The sequence below is a fragment of the Odocoileus virginianus genome, chromosome 23 (genome assembly GCF_023699985.2).
Source record: "Odocoileus virginianus isolate 20LAN1187 ecotype Illinois chromosome 23, Ovbor_1.2, whole genome shotgun sequence".
Classification (NCBI taxonomy): domain Eukaryota; kingdom Metazoa; phylum Chordata; class Mammalia; order Artiodactyla; family Cervidae; genus Odocoileus; species Odocoileus virginianus.
Genome location: NC_069696.1, coordinates 13,048,452 through 13,067,019, shown reverse-complemented (window position 1 = coordinate 13,067,019; position 18,568 = coordinate 13,048,452). Strand labels below are relative to the sequence as shown.

Here is an 18,568-nt window from a genome sequence, read left to right as displayed (position 1 = left end):
GCCCAGCTGATCTGGGACTCCTTAAGGCAGTGTTCACACCCCAAAAGGCAGATGTTCAATAAATACAGACTGATTCAATCTAACATCAGTGCTACACTCTGGACATTGATCCCTTTTTTACAAAAACGCTCATATCATTTTAAGCAATGAACCAGAGAAAGGAGTTTACGTGGGGAACACAACCAGGGGTCAAAGGGCAGAGGCCGGGCATGAAGCGGGTGCTTTTCTGAAGAAACAGGGGTTTATGCAATCTCAAGTGACAAGAAAAGTGAGGGAACAGAAATGATCCGTTTAAGGGGAAAAAAAGATGGCAAAGCTCCTGAAGCATGTTGGAAGACATTCTGGGGAGCGGTGCACACAGGGCTGTCAGGGCTGATTAAACCGTCTGCAACCCGTTTCCAGAGTCCACACCGTTCAGCTGAGCTGCCCACGTGGACCTGGTGGTGAGCTCAGAGGTCACTTTCCCTTGTTTGGTACATGAGGCCTTTCCAGACAGAACTGACCCCTTCCCAAAACTGAGCTGTCTCCTCCAGAAACACCTTACGGCCATCTGTTTATTTGAGCTACATTTAATAGAAACACTTGGGTTCGATCCCTGGGTCGGGAAGATCCCCTGGAGAAGGGCATGGCAACCCACTCCAGCATTCTACCTGGAGAGTCCCATGGACAGAGGAGCCTGGCAGGCTACAGTCCTTGGGGTCCCAAAGAGTCGGACAGGACTGATCGACTAAGCACGCATCCATGGTAATGTCAACGGTGGGATCAATTATCTGAGTAGAGGTCTTGTATACCTGTTTTATTAATAGGTTTATTCTTAGGTACATGACATACACAGTCTAATTTAATCCTTAATAAACTTTTGAATTGAAGTATAGTTGATTTATAATGTTGTGTTCATTTGTGTGGCACAGCTAGTGATTCAGTTATACATATACATAACCCTGTTTTTAATATTCTTTTCTATTATGGTTATCATAAAACATTGAGCATAGGTCTGTGTTTTGTACAGTAGGACCTTGTTGTTTATCGCCCTGTATATAAAAGCTTATATCTGTCAACCCCTATGTTCCACTCCATCCTCCCCCAAGCCCTTCCCTCTTGGCAACCACCAGCGTGTTCTATTTAGTGTAGTTCAAAGTTTACAGAAAAACTTAGAAGAAAGTACAAAGAGTTCCCGTGTTGTCCCATTAGTAACATCTTGGTAGGGTCGTTACCACTGATGAGCCAATGTCAATGTACTAATTAAAGTCCATAGTTCACATCAGGGTACACTCTTGGTGTTGTACACTCTGTGGAACAAACATATAAGGATATAAATAAGCTGTGGTTTTTCCAGCAGTCATGTACAGATGTGAGAGTTGGACCATAAAGAAGGCTGAGTGCCAAAGCATTGATGCTTTTGAACTGTGGTGTCAGAGAAGACACGTGAGAATCCCTTGGACTGCAAGGAGATCCAACCAGTCCATCCTAAAGGAGATCGGTCCTGCATATTCACTGGAAGGACTGATGCTGAAGCTGAAACTCCAATACTTTAGCTACCTGATGTGAAGAGCTGACTCACTGGAAAAGACCTTGATGCTGGAAAGACTGAAGGCAGGAGGAGAAGTGGGAAACAGGGGATGAGATGGTTGGATGCCCTCACCGACTCAGTGGACATGAGTCTGAGCAGACTCTGGGAGATAGTGAAGGACAGGGAAGCCTGGCGTGCTGCAGTCCATGGGAGGAGCCGGGTACAACGGAGCAACTGAACCAGTGCTTGTTACCGTATCAAGCAGAGGAGCTTCACTGACCTAAAAATCCTCTGTGCTCAGACTCATCCTTTCCTCCACCCAGCCCTGAGAACCGCTGATCTTTTTACAGTCTCCGTAGTTTTGCCTTTTCCAGAAAGTCACAGAGTTGGAATCATATAGTCTGTAGACTTTTCAGTTTGGGTCCTTCAGGTATATGATATTTTCAGTAATAGCGTCAGTGATACCACTTGCCAAAATGTTTTACAAAGAGGCAGTACCACTTCACACTCCCATCATCACTGTGAGTTCCTGCCACACCATGTCCTCAGACTTGACACTTGGTCAGTCTTCTTAATTTATCCATTCTGGTTGGGGTTTACTATCTCTCTACTACTAACAGCAGACTTCCCTGCTGGCTCAGACAGGAAAGAATCTGCCTGCAATGCAGGAGACCCGGGTTCAATTCCTGGGTTGGGAAGATCCCCTGGAGAAGAGAATGGCAACCCACTCCAGTATTCTTGTCTGGAGAATTCCATGGACAGACGAGCCTGCTGGGCTGTAGTCCCTGGGGTCACAGAGAGTCGGTCACAACTGAAAGACTAATACTTCACTACTAATAGCAATATCTGCTACTATTAATTTACATTTCCCTAATGACTAATGGTGTTGAACACCTTTTCTTATTCTTTTTTGCCATCCAATAACCTTTTACTGAACAATTTGTTCAAAGATTTTGCCCACTTTTGCTTTCATTCTTAATTGGGTTGTTTGCCATCTTCTTATTGAACTGTGAGAGTTCTTTACAGATACGAGTTCTTGGTCAGAAACATGTTTTGCAAATATTTTCTCCGAGTCTGGGGCTTGTCTTTTATTTTCTTAAGTGCCTTTTGATGAGAAAAAGATTATACTTTTAAAATTCTATTTATTTATTTATGGCCACTGCGGGCCTTCATGGCGGCGTGGGTTCTTCTCTTGCTGTAGCAAGCTGTGGGTACTCCTTGTTATGGTGGGTGGGTTTCTCACTACAGTGGCTTCTCTTGTTGGGGAGCGCAGGCTCAGGAGTGGTGGCACACAGGCTTACTTGTGCCACAGCCTGTGGGATCTTCCCGGACCAGGGATCGAACCCATGTCTCTTGGATTGGCAAGGGGATTCTTTACCACTGAACCACAAGGGAAACCCAAAAGTTTATAATTTTGATGAAGTCTAATTTATTCATTTCTTTGGTAGCCTGTATTTTCTTTTGTATTTTGTATTTTTTTTATTTTTATTTTTTTGGTATTTTTTTAAATTATAATCTTTACCAACCCTGAATCACTAAGATGTACTCTGTCTCTCCTAGAAGTTTCTACAGTTTTCACTCTTAAGGTTAGGTCTATGGCCCATTTCAAGTTCTTCGTTTTTAATATGACATGATATGGGGCTGAGATTTGTTCTTTTGCAAGTGGCTATCCAATCGTTCCAGCACGAGTTGTTGAAAAAATTATCTTTTCCCACTGAAATAATGTGTCACTCTGTTCAAAATCAGTTGACCACATAGTTGGGTCTATTTCTGAACTTGCTATTCTGTGCCATTCCTTTATTTTTCTATTTTCATATCAATACTATATTGTCTTGATTACTGTGGCTCTGTCATTCTTGAAATCAGGTAGTCTAAGTCCCTCATCTGCATTCTTCTTTTCCAAAGTTGTTTTAGCCACTCCAGGTCCGTTGCATTTCCATATAACGTTAGAATCAGTTTGTGAACTCCTACAAACAGGCACGCTGAGATCTGACTTTGATCACTGGACCTGTAGATCATTGGGAAGAAGTGTCATCATAATGACACTGAGTCTGATAACACAGGAGCCTGCTGTGACTCGCCCTTTATTCAGGTCTTTCCAAATTCCTCTCAGCCACGTTTGGGAGATTTCAGTGTTCAGATCTTACGCATTTTATCCAGAAGCATTTCATGCTTGTTGATGCTTGATTACTTTAAAAAAATTTTCTAGGTTATTTAAAAAATTTAATTAATCTTTGGTTGTGCTGGATCTTCATTGCTGCGAGGGCTTTCTCCAGTTGCTCCAAAGTGTTGGAGCTTCAGCTTCAGCACCAGTCCTTCCAGTGAATATTCAGGAAGGTTGGTTGATTTCCTTTAGGATGGACTGGTTTGATCTCCTTGCAATCCAAGGGACTGTCAAGAGTCTTCTTCAGCACCACAGTTCAGAAGCATCAGTTCTTTGGTGCTCAGCCTTCTTTATGGTCCAACTCTCACATCCATACATGACTACTGGAAAAACTGTAGCTTTGACTAGACGGATCTTTGTCAGCAAAGTGATGTCTCTGCTTTTTAATACGCTGCCTAGGTTTGTTATAGCTTTCCTTCCAAGGAGCAAGTGTCTTCGAATTTCATGGTTGCAGTCAGGGTCTGCAGTGATTTTGGAGCTCAGAAAAATCCTCCTTTCTAAGTCTGAATCTGCGTCCAACATTCTATACTTTGTACTTTCAATGTTGTGAAATATCTTAGAGAGTTCTATTAATGTGATTGGGGGAAGGGCTAGGCTCACTCCCTGTGTGACACTTTCAACCATTTTCCTCAAGCATGTGGATAAATCACTTTCACTAAACTCCTCTGCCTGCCCCTCTAAAGTCCTAAATAGCAGCAGTGTCCACATCCCCATTTTTGAGCCTTTAAAAAGCAGAGAACCTTCTCTGGCTGAAATGAGGCAGAAGGGGAGGTGAGAGAGGTTCAGGGCATGGAAGGACCACACCCACACAGCAGGTTTGGAAACCACATGGGGCCACGAGCCGAGGAATGTGGGCACCTCTGGTTGACAATCAGGAAGAAAACAGGCATGGAGGATGCTCAGAAGGCACAGAACTGTCCATCCAAAAAGGATGGGTTTTACTGAATGTAAATTACACCTCAGTAAACTTGACTTTAAAAAGACCTGAAACCCATTTCCACTGTCTGGATTTTAGAGACAGGTGGCTCAGTGGTAAAGAACCTGCCTGCCAATGCAGAAGATGCAAGAGGCGGCGGTTCGATCCCTGGGTTGGGAAGATCCCCTGGAGGAGGAAACGGCAGCCCGCTCCAGGGTTCTTGCCTGGGAAATCCCACGGACAGAGGAGCCTGGCGGGCTGCAGTCCGTGGGGTCTCGAAGAGTTGGACACAACTGAGTGACTGAGCAATACAAAGAGGTGAGTCTGGTGTGAGAAGCTGACCCAACACACGCCACAGCCTTGGAGCCGGGCGCCCATGGGGGTTCTCCAGCATCCCCAGGTGGTAGCCCTGCTCCCACCTGCTGTAACCAAGCTCCTGACCTGGGCAGGATAGAGCCCTCTCTCCCTACCACCCCAGCCACCGGAGCCAGAAGCCTGGGGCCCTGGAGGCATAGACATCAGCCGTCTATGGTCCTAGGAAAGGGGCTTGTGTGTGTCTAAGGAACAGCTCACCTCATTCGCTTCTATGACACCGAACAACGGCAGGCTGATGGGCACCTGATCTCTCATGCCCCTGCTCCTTCAGGAAGCAACTACCCCGCTTATATGATGAAGACAGAATCACTGCCCGGCGGGCTGTTCCACTCCTCATGCCCAACCATCGGCGACAGAGACAGCAGACCCGCAAGCGTAAGTGCGGTGCTTCCTGGAGATGGGTCATTAGGTGCGGGGTGGGAGTCTCTATGCCTCTAAGGTTTAAATCCAGCTGACCTAAGTGGGGCAGAAGGATTTCAGCTGAGCATGTGATGCCAAGGGAAATAAGAAGGTAACCATCAGAAGACTGAAACGGGCGCGACAATGGCTTGGATCACCTGTTCACTCGTTTCCTTTCTCCCAGCTCAGCTCCTTTAGCTCAGGGGTCCCGAACCCCTGGGCCATGGACACGTACTGCCCTGTGGCCTCTCAGGAACTGAGCCCCACAGGAGGAGGTGAGCAGTGCGCAAGTAAGTGAAGCCTTCACCTCTATTCACAGCTGCTTCCCATGCCCCCCATCACCCCCCGATGGGACTGTCTAGTTGCAGGAGAACAAGCCCAGGGTTACCGCTGACTTTGCATTATGGTGAGTTCTGTAATTATCTCATGACACATCACAATGTAATAAAAACAGAAATGAAGTGCACAATAAATGGAACATGCTTGAATTCTCCCCAAACCATCCCCCAGCCCCCACCCTGGTCCGTGGAAAAATTGTCTTCCATGAAACCAGAAATTGTCTTCTAACTTGCTCTGTGTCAGAAAGGCTGGGGGCTGCTGCTCCAGTTGAAAGGATGTGTTAAAGACAAGTATTTCTTGAGGCACGTGTGCAGACCCCTATTAAATCGCTGCTGTCCCCCTGGCATCCCGGAGGCTCGGAGAAGGCCAGCCTTGGCCATCAGGTCTCCTGGGTTGGCTGCCATCATGCAGCACTGCCTTGCTTGGGTACCTGCCCCTCTCCTGAGCCCAGGGGTCCTGCTTGCCATGTGATGCAGTGCTTCCTGATGGCAGGGAACGCTGCCTGCCCTCTTCCGCTGCTGCCCCCAGTACTTGGAACACTGCCTGGCCCGTAGCAGGGGCTCAGGAAAGGTGTGTTGAATAAACAAATGAGCTCAGGAGTGAATGACTGCAGTACTCAATAAACAACTGCAGAGGTGAAGGTAGAACACGTCCAACCAGAGAGACTCAAACTGCAGTAGAGTGTCTGAGTGACAAAATTCCTGCCTCTCTCTCGGGTAGGAATCAAGGAAGGCTTCCTGAAGGAGGAGGTATTTGACTAGGCCTGGAAGGAATCTCAAACGGAGGGGTAGCCAAGCCGGAGTTCACGCAGCTTGTCCTGAGGCTCTTGCTGGCACACATTCTGGTGATTAGAGCGTGAGGCATATGTGGTTTCCTGCCCCAGAGGGTCTGCGACTCAGCTGGGGAGGGCGACTCGCACCAGGCCGCCACGATGAACACGTGATGGGCGAGTGTGCAGGCAAAAGCATGGGACGCTGCGCCAGACAGACCTGACCCAGGCAGGCAGGGCGGGAAGGCTTCCCCAGGAAAGTGATTTGCACTGAGATCTCTGGGGCAGGGGTGGGGAAGGAGAAAAGGTGAGCGGCAGGGTGAGCGGGCTTCCCTGACTCAGACGAGGAGCTGGCCGCAGAGGAAGCACATGGGCCTCTGGGCGTCAAGGCCCTGCCCTCCGGTCACCACCCGAGTCGACAAACAAGGACAAGTAAGTCCATGTCACAGCTAGAGAGCTAGTAACAAGCCAGGAAACAACACAGCCCCAACAACAAGGTCCTACCGTGTAGCCCAATGCCCACGATAAACCACAATGGGAAAGAACAGGAAAGCAAATCTACACCTGTGTATGTGTGTGTAACAGTCTTATGTCCTATAAGCAGAAATTAACACAACACTCTAAATAACTCTACTTGAATAACCACTGGAAAAGTCATAGCTTTGAGTGCATGGACCTATGTGGGAAAAAGAGATGTCTCTGCTTTTTAATACGCTGCTTAGGTTGTTTGTCATAGCTAACGCTGACTGAATTCAGTGGAAGGACCGATGCTAAAGCTCCAGCACTCTGGATGCCCGATGTGAACAGCAGACTCACTGGAAAAGATCTTGACGCTGGGAAAGCCTGAGGGCAGGAGCAGAAGAGGGAGACAGAGGATGAGATGGTTGGATGGCGTCACCGACTCAATGGACTTGAGTCTGCACAAACTCAGGAAGATAGTGAAGGACAGGGAAGCCTGGTGTGCTGCAGTCCATGGGGTCACAGAGAGTCGGATGTGACTTTGGCGACTGAACAACAAATTCTTGAATAAAGTAAATTTTTTGAAAAAGCCTTCTTGGGAATTCCCTGGTGGTCCAAGGGTTAGGACGCCACTTTCACCACAAGGGGTCCAGGTTTGAACCCTGGATGGGGAGCTACGATCCCACAAGCTTCAAGGAGTAGCCAAAAGTAGTGATAATGAAAATAAAAGGCATTTTTGCTCTGCATCAGGGGACGGCTTCCCACTCAGAGCCCTAGCAGCCTCCATCTGCAGACAAGGGGCGCGGGTGGACGGGTGGTGGCGGTGGCCAAGAGCCGCTCAGCTGTCAGTACCGCTCCTGCCTCCATGGCCCCAGTGGGAGGCCACATATTGGACTAGGAGGAGGACCAGGGTCAGGGAGGGGAAATGCGGGGGGCTCAGAACCGACATTCTGAGTCTGAGTCTCAGGGAGGCAGGCTGGGGCGTACAGGCCCCCCGTCACAACAGCGATGAAAAGTGCCGCTCTGGGGAACCTCTGCTGCTGTGGTTCAGTCTAACGTCAAGTCTACAAAGATGAGGGCTTCCCAGGTGGCTGAGTACTAAAGAACCCGCCTGCCAATGCAGGAGCTGTGGGTTCGATCCCTGGGTCGGGAAGATCCCCTGGAGGAGGAAATGGCAGCCCACTCTAGTATTCTTGCCTGGAGAATCCCATGGACAGAGGAGCCTGGTGGGCTACAAAAAGTGTAGCCTGGGATCTGAAAAAGTGGGGCATGACTGAGCGCACACACACACACACACACACACACAGAGTACAAAGACGAAGACCTCATCTGCATGGAGGTGTTAATACCTTCGGTTGGAGTATCATCTTCTCATCTCTTAAAAGTGATTTCCTTTCTAAATTTTATTTACTAGTTTTTGTCTCTCAGAGGTCTCATTCTCAAAGAGACCGCACCAGGTCTGACATCACAAGCGGCCATGGATCTTTCTGAAACGTCTTTTAGAAAACGACTTACCCCACTACGAAAGCCCACATTTGAACTCATCCGTTCCACAGAGTTACTGAGCCCTTCCTCGGATTTGTGCCCTTTCACCAGTCCATAAACCAGTCATGGGTTTATCTGCTTTCCTGGCTATTTTTTTCCCTTCTAGAATCTTCTTTCTCTTAAGTCCTGAGCCTCTCTTAGTATTAAAGATTATCAGCCGTCCTTGAATGTGGTTAAATATTCACTTTCACTTAGACTTCTGACCTAGACACTGAAAGCTAACTTTGCTGCCTTCAACTAAGTAAAGAGAAAGCAGCAGGAAAAAGGTCGATAATTTTTGGTTTCCAGAGTGAAAGAAAATACCCTATTTTTTTTTATATTGATAACCTGCTAGGTACTCTTGTTTAAAAATTTTGTTTTACTGAAATATTGACCAACAGGGCTGTGTTCTGCTAGGTCCTGACATCCACACACAAGCTGGACTTAGAAAGAATCAGTCCCTTTCTTCATGGAACCCTTCCTCTCGTCACCGGCCACTGTCACCCTCGTCCAGGATGGGGGCCTTCCTCTTTCCATTCAACACACCAGCCCTGGAGAGGGGCTTCCTGCCCCCGGGCTGGGGGGGTTACAATCTTTGGTTCCCAGGCTGCGCGGGTGGAGGGTGGTAGAACCCCCCGCCATTGGGGAGCCAGCACCTAGACCCGCCTTCCCTCTCCCTTCCTCAGGCATGTGGGCACCCTGCCTTTTCCTCCTTGCCCAGGTCCAGAACCTTCCAGCTCTGGCTCAGACACCAGTATTTCCACCCCCATGACCTTCTGTCATCGCTGGTCCAACACATTCTTTTAACCCTGTTTGTGCTGGGTTTTTTTTCTTTCAAGCAACATCTGCCCCCAGGGCATGTGGATACTCTGATGCCTTTCTCTGTATGCCTCTTCTTCAAAGCCTTCTTGGTCGAGTGTCACCCCCCACAAGCTCCTGCCATGGTTTTTGCACAACTGAACTTTGTGAGTTTTTTTCCAACCACTCCTCTCTGTCGGGACCTCTGCCTGAAGGTGGTGGATGAGCTTTACTTTTATGGCTTGAGAAGCACTGCACTGGAATGCCTTTCTTCCTGTAAACGGCTCTCGAAAAGTGAGAATTTGAAGGAAAGGAGAGAAAGAAAGAGGCTCTTTCCTGAACCTGCTTGTGCTCTGGATCGATTGCTGTTAACGGTCACGGGGACCCTGCAGAGATGGGGCTGGAGTCCCCTTGCCTAGAGGTGGGGATAGATTCTGCAACAGGTTTCAAGGTGGGGAAGAAAAGGTGATCATAACATTCAGGCAAGATATACCCCCCACAAGTCCTAAAGTCCAAGGATATTGTTAACGCATCCAATACTGCCTTTTTGTTTGGACTATAAATAACTTCAGTACACCAAGAGATGCCTCTATTTAAACCAAATTTCAAATTGCTGTGAGCCATTTTCTTTTTATATGTCACTCTTGTTAATCCCATCCCCAATACACAGATAGAAAATCAGAAATAAAGTGAGTGGATAGAGAATAGACAATAACCCACTTATCAAACTGTCCCATAAAATGAACCAAAATGAGATTACCAGTTAGAATTTATCAAATTGATTCACAATCCTTGACAGAGGGGACATACGTTCTTCATGCTGGCAGCCTAATAGATGTCAACTTGTCCAAGGAGGAGCACTGCCTGAAAATGCTTCTGAAAATTTTTTTGGTTAAAAAAAATCCCACTTAACATACAGGTAATAGAAGAAAACTTGATTTCAGATCATCAAGATCTGATTGTCACTTGAGTCCTCTGTTTTATTAGCCACATTGCTTCACTGTAAATATGTACTTAAATACACATCAGGCTAACAATTTCTTAGAACATTTCAGAAAGGGCCATGGCCACGTGTCAGCCTCTAAATGACTTGGTCTGTGTTACTAGAACTTGGCAACCTGTCACCTCAGTGTGGTTATCACACGACCACAGATGCACGCAGTTGCAAATGGCCTCAGGGGACTTGGTGCCTTACTCGCTTTTCAAAATTGTGGGGGGGGGGGGGGAAGGAGGAACTCCAGTATACTATTTACTTAACTGTATTATCATTTCCAACCTTTCCTGTGAAGCTTCATAACCTTTGAGACAACTCATTCTGTCTTTGCTTTCCAAACTCTTCCTGTTTCAAGGGGATCCTTTTTCAAAGTTTACTTGTGGTCTCTGAATTAAAAGTATAAAAGACAGTAGACCAGAAGAGGACTCACCACTCTTTCTTATTTGCAGATCGCTTTGAGTGTGTGTGTGTGTGCTCGGTTGTGGCCGACTCTTTGTGCCCCGTGGACTGTACACTGCCAGCCTCCGCTGCCCACGGACTTCTCCAGGCAGGAATACTGGAGTGGGTTGGCATTGCCTCCTCCAGGGGATCTTCCCCACCCAGGGACCAAACCCCCGTCTCTTGTGTCTCCTGCATTGGCAGATGGATTCTTAACCACTGTGCCACCTGGGAAGCTCCACAAATCTCTTTAAATAAAGCAAAGTAAAAGCAGTCAGATGGGAACTATATTCAATCTCCTGTGATAAAACATGATGGAAAAGAATATGAAAAAAAACATATATATATAAAACTGAGTCGCTCTGTGTACAGCAGAAATTAACACAACACTGTAAATGAACTCTACTGAGATAAACATTTTTTAAAAATTAAAAGCCAAGCAATGAGTGTGGCATCTGAACACAGAAGACAAACCCCTGCAACGCTTTCTCTAACTCCTCCTGTGTGTATCTTATCTTCACAGCTGGACAGCCAACAGGATCCTTGCCCTGTTAAATAACAGCACATATCCCAACTCACGAAGATTTAGAACACAACTCTTTCCTTCTGAGTCCGTTGTTTAGAATTAGAACGCATGATCTTGCAGAAAGAAAGAGCATTTTCTTTAGTGAGCTGCTCAGGGCACCCCGTAGAAACTCTATTTCATGCTTAATGTACCCCAAATCTGGGCCTCCCAGGTGGCACTAGTGGTAAAGAAGTCTTCTGCCAATGCAGGGGACATAAGAGACGGGGATTCAGTCCCTGGGTCAGGAAGATCCTCTGGAGGAGGAAATGGCAATTCACTCCAGTATTCTTGCCTTGAGCACCCCAAGGACAGATGAGCCCGGAGAGCTGCAGACCACAGAGTGGCAAAGAGTCGGACACGGCTGAAGCAACTTGGCACGCATACCCCAGATCTAGTGATAATATAAACAGAGTAATGTGAATGGCAGCTGCCACCTTTATAACACCTATGCTGTGGGAGCCACGAGCGGGAGTCCAGCAGGCGGGCAGGAGCACGCCCGTCTAGTGCAGGTGCAAGGAGGGCTTCTGGCCATCTGGGTGTGAGGGAAGTTGCCAAATGCCAAGGGGAAATCCTCCGGCAGGGGTGGGGAGGCCCCTGCTGGACTTCTGAGCCCCCCCGCCACTAGCTCCCACCCACTCCTGAGCACTGTAAAAGAAATCAACAAATACTTGCTGAATTCAATTCTGTCCATGTCCTAGTGGTCCAGGGAACAGGCACAGTCCTCCATCAGCATCTTCAAGGATGGTCCCAGGCCCCCCAGGGCCACCAACACCTGCCAACCGTGCTCAAGTCCCTTAAATAACACGGTGAAGCATTTGCATACTACCCACGCATCCTTCATAGACTTTAAATCACCTCGAGATTACTTGCAACGCCTAATACCACATGCATGCCATACAAACAGTTGCGGATACAATGTAAGCGCTATGTAAATAGCTATTGGCAGGTGGCAAATTCAAGTCTTGGTTTTTGGAACTTTCTGGAATTTTTTTCCCCTCAAGTATTTTCAATCCATGGTTGGTTGAATCTGGGGATACAGAATCTGTGGATGTCGAGGTCCTACTCAGGATACAGGGTGAGCCGGGCAAAACTGACTGACACATTGTCTGTTCTCATCGAGTTAGACTCAGTGGAAGAAGACTTCATTCAGCCTGCATTTCTGGAGACCCTCCAAGGAAGAGGAACAACTGTTTTCAGGGCCTGGGGATACCAGAGTAAGGACAAATGCTAAATACATCACCATCAAAACCTGAGCATATGGACTTCCCTGGTGGTCCAGTGGTTAAGACCCCACGCTCCCAGTGCAGGGGGCCCAGGTTTGATGCCTGGTTGGGCAACTGCTGAGCCCACGTGCCGTAACTACTGAGGCCAATGCACCTAAGAGTGTGCTGCGCAAGAGAAGCCAGCGGAAGGAGAAGCCTCCACGCTCCGCATCTAGAGAAAAGCCTTCAAAGCAGCTAAGACCCAGCTCAGCCAGGGACAAATACATAAATAAACAAAAATTTTAAAAAAGAACAAGTAAAGAAAAAACTGTTTTAATAAAAGTGTATATGCAGGGTGGGGGACGTGCTTCTTTCCAAAAGCTTTTGAAAAATCATCTAGTGGTCAGAGCCAAAATAACACAGGTACCAGATCCGGGTAGGTGGTACGGGCGTGCTTCTTTAGACCCTGGCTGGGAGAGAGTGGCTTCTTACATGACACAAAGAATCTTCACCCGCACTTCTTTGCTACCACTTCTGAACCTCCCAACCCTTCAAAGAGGTGGAGCGGAGCGACGCCCCATTTTGTGATGAAAAGTCAGCGTCTAGAGAGGGGGACAGAGATCCCCTGGCCCAGCGGGTGTCCCTAAAGGCACACAAGTCAAACCTCGTGATGACCTAGCACCTCCTCCACTCTGTCAGATTGCCTCTCTGACGCGACCAGGAAACAAAGGCAGCTCAGCGACCAAAATAACTGTGTACCAGGTCTGACTTAGTAAGCAGTAAACTCTCCATCTTTTGAAGTGCATAAATCCTTCCCCAATACTGCTAAGAGAAGATGCCAGTTAAGTGTTCTAGAAGCAAAGAACGAACACCACTCCAAACAACAAGCCACCCAGACTGGGTGAGGTCTGTTCCCCACTGGACAGGTCACTGCATGTAAGTGACAGAAATACTGGGAAGAAAAAACAGGTTCTGTGAAATCTGGCCCGCTGGGACATCAAGGGCTTTCCCTGTTTGGTTCCTAACCTTAAAACTATCTTCACACCAAGTTGGAAATTAAAATTCTTTGCCTAATTTTCCCCAATCACATGGCCTTAGAAGTGAGCTAGCCTGTTCTATGTAATTACTAAGGCAGAAGTAACAGACACAGCACATGTCTATCCTACAAACAGAAACTATGGCATTACTTGAAGTGTCTATGAAGCCTACACCAAGCCACCAAAACCAGAAATAAAAACAGAGGCCTTCAAATTCCCAAAAAGCCACATCCTCTAACTGCAGTGGAACAAAATTAGTACAAACATTCACCCCAAACGCCGGTCACTTGGAACTTAAGACATTCTGCCGTTAAGGATACATTCATTCACACACAGACAGAAAGAGGAAATGTGGCATGTTTAAAATCTGTTTACCGTAAGCAAAGAAATGTTTTAATAGAAGTTTTTAAAGACGATTACTTAATCCTTATAAAAACAGATGCTCACAGACAACACATCCAAAAAAAAGTACTGGTTAACAATCATTTAACCACAAGGTGTATGGCAAAAATAGATTCCCTTTCTCCACCCCAATTTCATCTTCTTTCAGCTCATTTTTTATATTCTGGTATAAAAATCAGCTTCATGAGCAGATTCACAGTTGCCTTCCCCAATACTAAACACAATATCCCAGGGCAGCTAAAAACTCAGTAAATATTTATAGAATATATGAATTTTAAAATGTACATATATTAAAGAATCGGCTTAATAACTATTCTAAGCATGATGAAATATATGATATAGACACACATTTATTCACATGAAAAGATTTTCCATAACCCAATGCTTAATAAAGAAGCTTATAAAATAGTTTTTATAGAAGAAACACATTTTTTTCTCCCCTCTCTCATCCTCTCTCCCCCCCACACACACTATGTTTAAAAATCTGGGTACAAGTTGGACAAAGAAGAGCTAGTAACAAGAATTACTTTATGATTATGAAATAACTTACACACATCCAAGGTGTGAGAAGAGGGAAAACGTTGCTTTCTGTGGTCAGTTAACTTGCTGTCACTTTCAAGTTGTGTAGAAGTTTGTCAAGCTCCCCGCCTGCTCCCTCAGTGACCAGTGAACCACTCAACCTGAACCATCTCCTCCAGGGCATCACTGTCCTGGCTGGTGGCAGTTCTAGGCCTGGCCTACCCGCTCGGCAAGCATCTGCTTGATATTCAAATTGGAATTAAAACAGCTAAGAGGTGGCATGACTCCTGACTTGTCAGCGTCTGTATCTTAAGTGTCTGTTAAGTGAAAACATTTCTCACAGTCATATTATCTAGTTTTAAATTACGTGGAACCAGCCTGCCGTAAAGAAAGGAATTTCCTAAAGGACACTGACACAGTCAACTTTTAAGAACTTAAAAGGGAACCTTATCCACATTTATCTTACTTTCAAAGACATGAACATAGACATAACTGTGGCATTGCAAGGTAATAATTAACCCTCAAATTGCTAGTCTGTAGGGCAATGGAAGTAAAGACTTCAATATTTCAGTCTGGAAAAAAATGAGTAAATCAAACCTCCTATTTACCTGTGATGACAACGTCTTGGCCCTGGGCTGCTCCGACTATAGACTGTTACTTCCCAGAAGAGGCAGGGCCCTCCTCCCGCGGCCTTGGCGGCAAGACGGTAAAGGTTCTCCCCAACTCTCCACCACCTTGAAAGAGGAAAGTCACCGTGACCCTGCGTCTTCAACCACTATGGTGTGGCAGGGTCGTCCCAGAAAAGCCCAGCCCCGCCTCCCTGCCCCACGCACCCCTTCCCAAACAGCCCGGGGTAGGAGGGGACTCCCGGGTTTGGGGAGGGGCGGCGGGGGCTAGGGGTGGGCAGGCGGCCGCGAACTGCCCAGGGCGCTCCGCGAAATCCAAGGCAGTATACAAGCCCGGACTTTTCTTAGAAAGAACTTTGACGTTTGCGGCGCAGCCACCAGCCTTTAAACTTCAAAAAGGCAGGACAGCACGGGTGTGCCGTTGTTCCCGGTTAGACTGCGGAGCGCGTAGGGGCAGAACCAGCCCTCCGGACTTCCGCCAGGACAGCCGCGCGCAGCCGGGAACCCGGGGACACCCGGGCGCGGGCGCCCAGCGCCAGACCCGCGGGCCCTGGGCTGGGAGGGCCGTCCCGCGGCGGAGACTGCCCTGGGCTCGCCCGGCTCGGCCCGTCCGGGTCTCCCGATGGCCCTTAGGTGCAAAGTGAGGGCAATTCCTCAAAGCTGAACTAACCCGCGCGTGTCTCTCCCATCAGAGCTTAGCCGCCGGGCGCACGAGGGTCAGTCTGCCGGACCTCGGGCCACCTGGCCTAGGGGATCCTCGGAGGTCTCGGAAACGCCCCCAGTCGGGGACAACCAAACTCGACCGTGTAGAAGGAACGGCGAGCCTGATGCTCCCGCCTGGTGGGCCTTCTCTCCGGGGTCGGGGACAACCTGAGCACCTAGTGTCTCTGAGATCCGAGACCTCGACCCCTGCCCAGGCCCCAGTCACAACCGACAGCTGCGGACGCCGGGGCTCCAGGCAGGCCCCGGGCGCTCGGAGGGAGGCCGACCAACGGGAGGCCCCCTGGGCCCCGGGATCCCCAGTACTAGCCAGCTGCGAGAGCCTTCACCCCGCGCCCCGGGGCCCCGCGCATGCGCCACCCGGCCCCTCCCCGTCCGCCGCCACTCTGAGGGGGAGCCCGGCCCCCGGACCCCCGCGCGCGCCCGCCCGCCCGCCGCCTGGCACCTGGGGCCGCGCAGTCCGCCGCCTGCCGGTCCGCCGGGCGAGCGCGCCTAGGGAGGCGGCGCCGGGCAGGGCGCTAGCGGCCGCCACCGCCCCTGCCGCCCGCTGCCCCCGCCGTGGGGCCGTCGCGTCCCCTGCCCCTGCCCGGCGCCGCCTCCCGGCTCCCGTGCCAGCCGCGCCCCCGCGGCACGCGCCGCCCCTCTGCCCCCGGCCCAGGGCCGGGCAGCTCCGGCGGCTCGCGAAGGGGGGAGCTCCTCCAGGAAGCCCCGCCCCCGGCCCCACCCCGCGCGGGGACACAGCCCCCGGACGGCGGGGCCCGATTGGCTGCCCGCGGGGGCGGGGGTGGGGCCGCTCTCGGCGGGGGCTGCCCACCTCCTGTCCCACGGCAGCGGCGCCAGTGGGGAAACTGAGGCCGGGGCGGGGGTGCGCGGAGGTTCAAGGTCACCCGGGTGGGCGCAACGCCCGTAAGAGCACGCCGCGTGTGGCTGGACCTGGGCGCGCGTCCGGCCCCGCTTACTGGGGGAGGGCCGAAGCCTAGGAGGGGCGGGCGCGAGGCTGCGGGCCGGGTGAGTGTTCCCGCCCGCGGCCCGGGCCACGCTGGCGAGGCCCCGCCTTCCCTCCCGGAGCCCAGCTCTGTCCGGCCCGCGCGAGGAGCTTGGTCTAGACCCGGGACCGAGGCGCGGGGTGCCCTCGAGTCTGGGGAGAGCGCAGGGCCAAGGGCGGGCGGGGAAGGACCTTGTCCCGGGGACCCCGGATTGCAGAGGGTGGGGGAACAGGAACGCTGGCTGGGAGGGCGCGTCAACAGGTGGCAGAGTTGCCCGGGGCGGCGGGCGGGGGACGGAGACGAGTGAAGGGCACCGGGCCCAGGCGCCCGGAGGCGCTGTCGAGTCTGACCAGCCGCCCCCCACCGCCCCTGGCCGGCCCCTAGCTGTCCGATGAGCCTGCCCTCCCCTAGTGAATGTGAATCGGGGGTGAGGGGCTGACTCTGTGCTCAGCCGAGGAGCTGGGCTTCTGCCAGCGTGGGGGGGTGGGGTGGGGAGGTCGCGGCCCGGGAGCCAATGGCGAGCAGCAAGAGCGCGAGCTGCAAAGAGGCTTTGTTTGCGCGGTGACGCTGGAGCTCCCCACGCCGAAGGCACGAAGCCCCAGGTGCCAGCGCATCGGGACGCCCCTCCTTTGGGAACGAAATGTGTGCTATGTCGGCCCTGCTCCTTGCCCTCCCGCGACTCCGTCCACTGTTCTATTTGTGGCGGCGAGCGCCCAGAAGAACCTACTGGGGCGGGAAGCAGCTCCAAGCAAATTCCCGCATGACACGCAGACGCTGGAGACTCGGCGGACGTGGCCCCTTATACGGATGTCTTAAGCTCACCCTTGTTGACTGGCTGCATACCTGTGGCGAACTTTGCTCCACCCAGCAGACACCCTCAACACCTTCACACCAACACACACGAACAAGCCCAACTTTTATTGCGCATGCTATATAGCGATGGGCAGTTTCTGTATTACGTTTCAGAGTTTACGAAGTGATCCGTGTACATTACATCCTGGATATCTCACAGGCTGAGCAGGCAACGGTATTGTTTATGGAGCTAGAGGGCCCATAACTGGGCTCCTGTCCTCCTGAGGGCATCCAGCTCGGAGATGTCACCTGACATATCGCAGATCAAGAATGGAAGAGTCGGAATAGAGGGGTGCCAGCTTCTCTCCCCAGACACACCCGTGATTGTCTGCTGTAAACCTGGTTAAACCAGGCAGTTAGAGAGACCTGGTAAAAACTGTTCTGAATTAGGGCAAAGGAAGCTGCCTAGGGGTCAGCAGAGCCGTATGTACACCCACAGACATACAGAAATGATGTTCTTGGGGCTCCCAAGATTTTAGGGAGAGAAAGTTTGTTTTCCATGCATGTAATGTATTCAAAGCTATCACCTTTGAACAAATGCTCTCAGCCGGCCCCTTGCCTCCCCTTCCCCAGGAAAAAGTAGGATGCTCAGGAATTTTCTCATGGGAGTAGTCATGCGCGGTTTCCATACACGCAGCCCCCAGGGGACTGTGGGTTCCTGTTTACCTTGAGCAGGCTTCTGTTAGCCATGAAAAACCCATCACAGCCAGAATAGGAGATACTGTCACAAAGGACATCCCTCTCCCAGCCCCCGGCTCCTGGAAGTCTCTCCCTCCCGCCCCCACCCCTCCTAACTTCTGTGTTGATGACAAAGCTTGGGTAACACAACAACATAGACAGCCTCCTACACTGGGCCAGAGCAGCACCTTGTAACTTCAGGGACATGTTAGTGCTCCTAAATACGCCTCTGAGCATTGCCCCAGTTCCTCTTTGCAGCCTTGGTAAATACCAGGAGCGGTGGGGGATGTGTGTAT

The 18,568-nt window shown here is 50.2% G+C and overlaps 1 protein-coding gene across 2 annotated transcripts in view; it reads right to left on the bottom strand.

Annotated features, from left to right (window-relative positions):
• Window positions 1-16,375, bottom strand: part of PPARA (peroxisome proliferator activated receptor alpha) — a 71,221-nt gene extending 54,846 nt beyond the window's left edge. Inside the window, exons 1-2 of one of the 2 annotated variants that reach the window (XM_070453504.1) lie at window positions 16,202-16,375; window positions 15,019-15,144 (exon numbers count right to left, since the gene is read on the bottom strand). The gene's annotated coding sequence lies outside the window, so the exon portion shown is untranslated. Of the gene's footprint in view, window positions 1-15,018; window positions 15,145-15,706; window positions 16,041-16,201 lie in introns of those variants that run through there. The other variant, XM_020902080.2, reaches the window with a different exon arrangement.
• Window positions 16,376-18,568: the final 2,193 nt, after the last annotated feature.